Genomic DNA, 7,794 nt, shown 5'->3' with positions numbered 1-7,794 from the left:
CGAAGCTATCCTAAGACATGTCATAAGACATGTCTTAGGACATGTCTTATGATCCTCTTATGACTATCATAGGACATATCTCAGACCTCGTCTCGAAGCTGTCTTAGGATCATCTTAGCTAAGACATCCTAAACCTGTCGTAAGTTCTTTAAATTTTCAAATATAAATATGATCTACGGGAAAAATCATGTAAATGTAGTATGTCTTACCATAAATTATTCTAAACGTATTGATTAATATAATGACATAATTTGCAAAATAAATATTAAAAAATAAAAGTAATTTATATATAAATTGTCTTTAAACAATACATCAATATAAATATGAAATTTTCAATGCAAAATTAAGAAAAAAGAATATAAAATTATGACATTGTTTTGGCACAAGTGAGTTGAATTCAATTTCGACTTTATTGGTTATAAAAGGTCAAGAGATAAAATCGTGCAATTTTTAAATCAATACATCGAATTTTCATTGTTGACAAATCCCGATAATCCGTCAATGTATATATGTTTTAAGCAGGCACAGGAGAATAGATAATTAGATAATAATAAGATTTTTTTTTTCAAAATTAATATAAAAAATGAGTGTTATTTATATAAATAAACGTATTACTATCCTAAGACCATCATAAGACACCTCTCGCGTTGTCCTAACTTTATGACCAACTTTAAGAGATGTCCTAATTTAGGACCGCTTTGTGAAACCCACTTAGGACTAAGATATGTCGTAAGACCATCCTAAGACATGTCTTAGTCCTAAGACAGCTTCGTGAAACTGGGCCCTGCAGATGACTTATAAATCTTTCCAATCAAGATAAAATCTTAGAACTAGTAACATGTAATTTACCTATACGTGTAATCATATTTAAACTGTAATATAAAAAGTCAACTTATGGATCACTGCCATTTTTGCTAGTTTTTATTATGACAATTATCCCTCATACGATCTGTATTTTAAAGATTGTTTGAGATTAACCTGAATTTTCATAAACAAATATAATAATCTTCAAATTAGAGTTACTGACATGCTTAACAAATTAATTGAACTGACTTGTGGATGTGTTATTATTTTCTTATGACCGCACAATGTTATATGATGTTATCAACTAGTGTACATGGTTTGTAATGCCATGAAGCTTGATTTTTCCTGTTTTGCTACCAATAAACAATTATATACAGTCAAATGCAGAAAATTATTGAGTTACACGTACAATATACAACAAGTCACCATTAGACCAAATAATTATAGGCTCTTGAATGTGACAGGTCTAATGGTAGTCATGATAAAGATTTTGGATGAAATGAAAAATGCATAATGTTTAAGATACATAATATCCAAAGCGGCTTTCGGTGAAATATACAAAAAGAATCACATATATAATTTAAGAAGATAAAAACTTAATGCCAATGTCGAGGTACACAAACAATCATGATTATCACTAAAACAAATGCAAAATTTCAACCAGTCCTTTTTTCCAGAATTTGACGTTATGTGCAATATTATAACCAGTTTTGTACTATCATGTGCAACATGAAAGGTGCCGCATGAAGAGCCCTTCCGGAGCCCCTGTGATCACCCCAATGCAATTTTTTTTGTGGAGTTCGTTTGCTTAGTGGTTATTTTTTTTCTATCGGGTTGTGTTTTGTGTACTGTTGTTTGTCTGTTGGTATTTTTTTTCTATTTTTAGCCGTGGCGTTGTCAGTTTATTTTTCAACTTATGAGTTTGAATATACATTTGATATCCTTCGCCTCTCTTTTTTTATAATTATCACTTTAAAAAAATAAATTAAACGTGAAATGTCGAGTGGTACTGTTACTTATCAGTGTTATTGTGGCTACGCTTCAGTCATTTTTTTGGTCGTCCATACATAATACGATTACAACTATTTCATGTTGTGGTGTAAGTACAACGTATGGCATTACTTAAGATCAATTTCTTTGATCTAATACTGTTACTATTTTCCTGAAAATAAAGATTTTTAGTTACCTAGTAATGCTTATGTCATAGAACTTCGTTAGTATTTCAGATTTACCCAAAATTAATGGTTCTACGAATATCGTTGCTTCCGAATGTAATTTGCTTTGTAACAAAATTCAAAGCAAGCTCGTATCGCGGAACAACATGGTTGAAATATGAATAAAACATATATAAAGATATAACATTTTATTTAATTGGTTTTCGTGCGGAAATTGACAATTTGGATTCAACCACCAAATAATTTTTTATTAGATGTCAAACATTGCTAATTAAATTACTTTTGATTACAATATATTGATCACAACACTTGATAAAAGAGGATGAAATGGACCTCGCCATCTCGTCTCGTTTCATGCTGCTTTAAATAAAACTCGATAAGAGCTATGAAAACTTTCTTGGATACATATCTGTCTAATGGTTGTAGCTATTACATGTGTTCGGATTCATACATGATGATAGTATAGGGTTAACTGAGTCTGTTGTCATTAAAAACCAAGACTACCTGTCAACAGCACGTTTTTATTGTAAATGAATTTAATAATGTAACATTCATGAGATAGATTTTCTTTTCATGAAAACATAATTTACGCATGCAATTTATGAACTATAGTTGTCATGTTTTAAAAGACACAGGCCTACCAAAAGAAAAGCATTCCAAATAATAAATGAAATGTCACAATTAAAGAATGGAAGTATAAACATATTCTTTTATGTTTTGACTGAAAATGAACTATTACATAGTAGAATACCTAGAATATAATGTGCGTCTTGTTTTTTGTGTTTTTTCTTTTGTATTTAAACAGTTTTAACAATAAAATAATTTTACCTTTAAAAAATCGATGTTGGATGACACAATGTAATTCAAGAGCCATGTTTGAATTTACTGTTTGCAAAGTATGATTTATTCGAAATACTAAGGATTTTAATATCCCTGGCATAGATTACCCTAGCCATAACTGGCACAACTTTTTGGAATTTTGGGTCGTCAATGATCTTCAACTTTATACTTGTTTGGCTTTCTTTGGTCTGAGCGTCACTGAGTCTTATGTAGACAAAACGCGCGTATGGCTTATCAAAGTATAATACCTTTGATAACAATTTACACCACTGGGTCGATTACACTGCTGTTGAATGTTTCTTTCCCGAGGATATCACTAGCTCAGTAGTCATATAAATTTACCGTTTACGAAAGTATGAATTATTCGAATTACTAAGGATTTTCTTATCCCAGATATAGATTACCTTAGTCGTATTAGACACAACTTTTTTGAATTTTGGATCCCCAATGCTCCTCAAATTTATACTTGTTTGGATGACTTACTTTCTTGTTCTGAGCGTCACTGTTGAGTCTTGTGTAGACAATAATTGCGTCTGGCGTATCAAATTATAAGCCTGGTACTATTGATAAATATTAATGACATGACAGCTACCGTTGTGTGGAAATTTATTTATTATATATTTTTTTTTATGACATGTCGACATTAACATAATTATTTTTGAGATTCGTGAAATATGCTTTTTAGCTCACCTGAAACTAAGTACTAATGTATTCTCATCATTTGGTGTCCGTCGTCCGTTAACTTACAGAAATCCTATCCTTTTAGTCCAGTCGATTTGTGCAGATTTTTGACAAAATTGCTCAGATTGTGGTAAAAACATGAAATTTGGCATAGTAGTAGTATATGTCATGGACAACATTTTAAGCTATGGACCCACTCTGAACGTCGAAATTTGTGGACGAGGCAGCCATTTTAAAATGGCGGCCGTTCGGTCTCTGTAGATTAATAAAAAAAATCATGAAAATGATATTAGAGAAGATATTGACATGAAACCTGGTTAATAGAACAGTGCTGATTTTAATTGTCTTGTTGAACAAAAGTTTGGGAAATATTACCTATATTGAATAGCGGCCATCTTGAAAAAGCTTGATTTTTTAAGCCAAAATATGTAGTTACTTTTCGATAAAAAAAAAATGCATTGTCGAAGATATAAAAATGTATTGGTTTGAGCTATATAAACAGGAAAAAAAGTTATCATACCCCTCTCCCCGAGTTATTCTTCTGTTTCGTATCGGGTATAACAGCATTGAAACGCGGACCACGAAGAGGATCATAAAATCATGAACTATTACTCTAAAAGCAATATTCGTTCCACCGCTTGTTCACCATAGAATAAAAGGAGAATTTCATTTTACAAGTACAAATAAAGCAAGAAAATATGTGTATACCTGTCGTTTATAATAATTGTCTGATTACAGGATAATTCGTTTTGTTGATTTTGTTCATTTGAAACAACTTTCAAAAACCTTAATTGCAGACATAATGAATTTCATATCATGCAAGTAATGTTAAAAGAACATCAATTACTCAAATGTTTTCAATTGACGTTAAAACTATCTAACAATAAATGATATGTACATGTTTTGCCAAACCACACTCTGTCTATCAAATCGATCACATTGTCATCCACATTTACAGATCGTAGTACTATAGGGTTATTGCATGAATATTGGGGAATATTGTCCCGAGTAGAATTTTATATTGCACAAGCTTGCGAGTGCAATATATGTTCTACGAGGGACAATATTCCCTAATATTCATGCAATAACCCTTTTATTGTATAGCAATATAATATTTGAAAGTAAAAATTGGTTTAAACTAAGATTTAAACGTTGATGACGTCATGAATTTTGAAAATTTATTGCACTAGTGCAATATTAGAATTTATTGCACGCTAACTTTTGGTTACATTCTGTGGGAAATATTATATTGCTATACAATAATACTTAATACTGCCTTTACACATTTGCATTTCCTTAGTAACCGTGTTCACTTTGACTTATAACATGTATAAATTGAGTGCTTACTGCAGGAAGTTATTATATAGTCATATGGTATATTCATCACAGATGACAAGGCCTGTCATCTGAGAACTTCATATATATTGATTATTTTGGGATAGCCATCTTGAATGATGGCCATTTTGAAAACATGATTTCCAATATATCATTATTCGCTAATCTTATTAATTCACTGTTTGCATTCATACATTTTTTACTAATCTTTATTTGATATTCACAAAGAAGTCAGATAAGGCATGCACATGTTTACAAAATAGAGATATCAGTATCAGAATTTTTGTTGTTTGCCTAAGTAACTTTTTAAAACAGAAATTACGTATATATGATATAATTTATGACCGAAAGTTTTTTTTGGAAAAGATCAAAACTGTAATGTTCGAAAACCCTGGGGCTAGATATCAGAAGAACATTATGGGCGATTAGACTGGAAGGAATGTGTGAAACGGCAAGAGAAGACATGTGAGGGTTTGCAATGCCAAGCAGATACAAATGGAACAGACATAGACATTTGAGCTGGCAATCACTCTTTTGATGCAAACATATGAAGATGTTGGGCTTTGAAATGATTTTCCTTTCGCTCAATTCGAAACAGTTGAATGAGGGCTATGGAACTGCAGTAGCACTCCAGAATCACAAGGCATAATGGCACAAATCATGTCAAACAAATGTTCAGATCTCAAAATATTTCATCAGTAAAAGGGAAAACATACTAGATAAGTTGCCAATTGAAAGAAAACAAGTAACCTGACACTGTAAAGTGATACTGGATCAACATAAGCAATGACTGCAGTGTATTTTTTCTGTGGTGATGTATCTGAAGATCTCCATGATACATCGACATTTTCAAATCGACAAAAATAGGGCATGACTGTGCACCTGTACTACAAGACATATTCCCCTAGCCAAAGTAAGAGATCAAGATGTCAACTCACTAATATCCTGCTTGATGATTGATAAAACTTGACAACAGAGCAAATCAGAGAGTAAAAGACACAGAAAGAAAGCCAGGAATCATTTATTCTTGGAGCTGTACTTTCCAAAATAATAAAATACATTGATGGCACACGGTCTGGAAGAGGTATATTACTAATCTCCAAGCTTGCAGATCACGCTTAATTGTACAGTTAACGAGTGGGACAACTTGGAGTTATCATGGAAGGAAGAACTGATACAACGCTGTTAACAAAATTGGAATGTAGCTGCCATAGCAAGCATACAAGCAATATAAATTAATTCTCTTGATTTTCAACAAAGGTATTCGTAACGCTCTAAAACAGACCTCATAATTAAAGGGTAAAAATAAAGGCATCACCATAGCCATAGTAGGCAAAATATATATGCTTGATACTAAAAATAACTTTACAGGGACACTCAGTAAACGCTGTTGACACGAATCAGTTCAACAGACATAAGTTTCCTCAGTTAGAATGATACATGATGGCTAAACATCGCGACACAGTCCAGTTATATCGTTGAGTGGCAGACAAACATACCATTTCTCAGCTATAATAGTTCAATTGTGCAACTCGTAGTCGAAAGGATACAATTGCAACTTATCAGTCCTCCGATAGAGAGTAAGATGTCTCAAAGATTGTGGAACTGATTCATTTTGAAAGTCTACATTGAATGTCCCTGTAAACCTTTTTATAGTAGCAAGCCTAACTCTTCAAACTATTCTAGTTACTTTGACTATGAAAAGGCCTTCACCATCACGACTAAAAGACATAACCCGTTTCAGAACTTCCCCAACATATTCGTTGAGAATCTGGAGAAGATGCAACCATTCATGTGTGCTTGCATATCATCTATGGCAGCTAGTTTTTAATTTTTAGAAGTGTTGTATTAATCATTCCTTTCATGACAACTCATATTACTAAGAATATTTACTGTACAATTTACAGATATCATCAATTTCAAATATTAAAACAATTCCAAACTGTGAGCCGTCACTGTTTTCTATCATTTTGGCGAGGCCCATTCCATGGATAACAGGTTCTTGACTTTCTTTCTGTGTCTCGAATTCTGTCTAATTGTCTTGTGGTGCAGTTTTAACAAACATTTAGCTTGTTATCTGCTCCTGAAATATTAATCTCCAGCACTGAGTCTGGCTAAAAGAACAATGGTTAGTACATGTAGTAGTTCAAGTGACAGTAACGTACACTATTGTCGATGCTTCATGTTGAATGATAGTCAGATACCTCATCTAAAAGAAAGAAAAACAAAACACCCTGCAGTCATTGTTCTTGTTGATTCATCACAACTGTGGCTGGTTTTTTTACTGTTTTTTTCAATCCGTGACTCATCTTAGACTTTTTTCGTTTTCCTGACAAAATATATTTCGATCTTAAGATTTGACTTGAAAGGATTAATACCTTTTGCCTTGTGATTCTCCCATTACATGGCCTTCATCAACTTGGAACAGTTGTATGCTTACAACAAATGACTGATTACCAGCTCAGATGTCTATGTCTGCTCTTTTTGTATTAGCCTTGCATTGTAAATCCACACATGTCCTCCCTTCGCGTTACAGAATTCTTTCCAATCTATTTTTTTATTATTTTTTTCAGCTCCAGTGATTTCAATAGCTACGCAGTTTTCCTTATCAACATACAGTGGTCATAATTCATATTGTTTATACACAATTTTTGATGGTAAAAAAGTAGCTAAGCCCTATATGCTTAACTGCAATTAAAAGAATTTACGTATTTCTTTACATACATTTATGTGTTAACCATGTTTACATACGCAGGGCTTATTTGAGAATATATCCTATATTAACAGTCATAAATAAATGATTAGCAACACTAGTTGTAAATGCAAATAAAACTTAGTATTAGTTCAAAAAACAATTTAGGATAGCGAATAATGATATATTGGAAATTTACATTTCCAAAATGGCCACCATTCAAGATGGCCTCTAAATACTTCAATAGTCCTCAGTTGATATTCTTTG

The sequence above is a fragment of the Mytilus edulis genome, chromosome 9 (assembly GCF_963676685.1).
Source record: "Mytilus edulis chromosome 9, xbMytEdul2.2, whole genome shotgun sequence".
Lineage (NCBI taxonomy): Eukaryota > Metazoa > Mollusca > Bivalvia > Mytilida > Mytilidae > Mytilus > Mytilus edulis.
Note: the sequence above shows the minus strand (reverse complement) of the source record.